Genomic DNA, 3,144 nt, shown 5'->3' with positions numbered 1-3,144 from the left:
AGTGAAACAACAGTACTAGGTTTCCCCTAGGGCCTCCTATGTCCTTCACAGCCATGGGCTTTTGACCAGGTTTACAGAGCCTGGTATGACTTCGTTTGTGTGAAATTCAATCTTCAAATCCAACCATAAGTCAGTCGGTTACTAATAACATCCATGCCACTCTTGTACTCGTGGGTACATCTTACCTGGCAGGTCAGCCACTCAGGATTATTGCTGTGGAAGGCAACGATGACTTTTCTCCCCCAGGGACCTGTACAGCACCTTCTGGCGCTATGAAAGCTAGCCAGTGGGGACGACATTTCCAGGTCAGTTCTAGGGAGAGTCCTCTGTGTCCTACAATTCAAGTGTGTGTGTGTCTTCAGCAATAGGGTCTATTCACGTCTGTTTGCTTCTAATTTTGAGACAGATCTCACTATATAGCCTTGGCTGGTGGGGAACAAACTATGTGGACCAGTTTGGCCTCATTGAGATCTGCCTGCTTCTGTCTCCCTAGGGCTGGGATTGAAGGCACACACCCAGCAGCAGTAGAGTCTTACCAAGTACTTCTGATGAACAATCGAGTGGAATGGCAATAATGTGTGTGTGTGTGTGTGTGTGTGTGTGTGTGTGTGTGTGTGTGTGTTGTGTAGGGAGCTCTGTGGCCTGTCTGACCAATAATCCATAGGGAGAGGTACACCACACCTGACCATGAGATTTTCATTTAACAGCATGTCTTCTAGGAGAAGCACTGTCCACACATGCATTGTGATGTGTTCAAGCTCCCCCCTAATAAACTCTCTCTCTCTCTCTCTCCTAATTAACTTACAAAGTAGTAGGTTTCCATAAGGGTTTTTCATACATCCTTTGTTTTGGTTAACCTGTCTCCCTCTCTGTCTTCTCTTTTGTCTCCTCCCCCACTCTCACTTAAAATTTTTTTTGTTTTTAAACTGAGTCTGTCCTGGCTGTCCTGCATCTCAATATGTAGATCAGGCTGGCTCTGAACTCACATTCTCCAGCTTCTGCCTTCTGAGTGCTAGGATTAAAGGTGTGTACCATGCCCAGGCCAGAGAGCTTACATCTTAAACCTCAAGCAGGAAGCAGAGAGAATGAGAACTCAAAGTGACTCTAAAAGTTTTAAAGCCCACCTTTAGTAACAAACTCCCAACAACAAAGCTGGACCTCCTAAACCTACCAAACAGTGCTATCAATGGGGACCAATTGTTCAGATGCCATAGAGGGTACCCCATTCAAACCAACCGGGCCGTGTGTGTGTGTGTGTGTGTGTGTGTGTGTGTGTGTGTGTGTGTGCGCACATGAGCTCAGCTGTTTGTTCCCCAGTTCCAGCTTTTCAAGTTACTGATTAGATCTGCCAGTCTCCACCTCCCCAGTGTTAAGATTATAAAATGAGCAGATGGACACTTAGTTGTGTTTTATGTGGGTCCCGGGGAAGGAACGCAGGTCTTTGGGATTGCAAGGCAAGCATCTTACCTACTTGCCTCCCTGTCTCCGTTGCTCCAGAAACATTCTGCCAAAGCCACACCAGATCCATCGTACACCAGTATGAACTTGCCATAGGCCAAGAAACTAGTCTCCAATACAGTAACAACTCCCCAGAATCACCCTCCGCCCCTTGAATTAGGGTTTAGCTATACTGGGACTCTTATTCTCCTGCCTTCCATTCCAACTGAGCCTACTCTCCAAAGTTGCTGAGATTGAAGGCACAGGACATTCCCTTTTAAGTCTGTAAGACTTCACTGGACCTGGGTGGAAGGGAGACCCAAAGTTCCTGATAGTTAAAAGTCTCCATGAAGCAGGAAGTCCTTCTAGGGGGGTCACAACACTGGGCCACCCCTTTTGAGTCTCCCAGTGATGAATATAAGACTTGCAAATCTCTCTCCTGTTTTGGGGGAGGTGGAAAAAGCTGTGAGGGGGAGGGGGAGGCAGCTGTCCTCCTCAGGGGCTGAGGTCAGGAGGAGACTAAGTACTATTTGCCAAATATGTGTGGAGGATGAAAGAAGGGAGGGTTCCTTACATCATGCACCCTGTCTACCTTGAGGAGAAAGGCCGAAAGGCCACTTACTTAGAGGAAGCTCTGGAGGCCTGAGTTCTCTCTGGCAGCCCTGCCCCCTCCCACACCCCTCTCCAGGCTGGGTTTCAGAACCATGGCCACATTCTAGACTCCAGAGTTGTTCTTTCCTCTGCCCAGCAAGCCCATTTTAGTCCCACAGGGAGCCCATGAATGAAGAGCTACAGTTTCTCCATGAATTGGCTTGGGAACTTCATCAAAAAGAAGTCTCATTACCCGACCACAATTCAAAGGATAATTAACAGACAGTATAATTTCCAAGCATTCTCTGTACCACATGCCTATGAAATGAGGAGCAAAAATGCCACACAATCCCCGGAAGACATAGTCTGAGGAAATGAGGAGAGGAGAGCACTTATACCCCTCTATCTAGAGAGACTTTGTCCAAAGAAAGGAAGTTCATCTTGGGTCAGACTGTAGGTTATTCCAGCAACCAGGAGTCCTCCACTAACCCAGCCCACCACCACTACCAGGAAATTAGTCCAACATAATCCTTCTACCCAGCTTCTCTTATATTCCCCTGCAGAGAGAGAAAAGCTGGCTTGTCACCTCTGGCATAACTCTGAGGTCACATGGGGGTTCTCTGGTCTAGAGCAAAGGTGGAGGAGTCAGTCCTTTTCTGTAGCTAGCCGACAGGGACACTGTGTGACCAGAGGGTGACAATGGGGGAGAGTAGATTCCTAAGGAGCCTCGGGTTCCACAGAGCAGCCCAGGGGTTCCAATCTCATTCTCAGACAGCTCCTCATCTTCTTACAGCTGAAGTCTTGGGGCAGAGAGCTGGCCCAGCAGGGGAAAGTGTTCTCTGTGTAAGCCTGACAGTCCCTGAGACCCTCAGTGGAAGAAAAACAAGATTTCCCCAAAACTGCATTTGGCTATGGCTCACACCTTTAATCCTAGGGAGGCAGAAGGACCAGCCTGGTCTATAGAGCAAGTTCCAGGCTAGTTAAGGCTACACAATGAGACTCTGACAAAAAGGAAAGAGAGAGAGAGAAAGGAAGGAAGGAAGAAAGAAAGAGAGAGAGAGAGAGAGAGAGAGAGAGAGAGAGAGAGAGAGAGAGAAAGAAAGAGAGAGGGAAAGA

The sequence above is a fragment of the Mus pahari genome, chromosome 4 (genome assembly GCF_900095145.1).
Source record: "Mus pahari chromosome 4, PAHARI_EIJ_v1.1, whole genome shotgun sequence".
NCBI classification, from domain to species: Eukaryota; Metazoa; Chordata; class Mammalia; order Rodentia; family Muridae; genus Mus; species Mus pahari.
The sequence above is the reverse complement of the archived record's forward strand: the minus strand, read 5'-3'. Positions refer to the sequence as shown.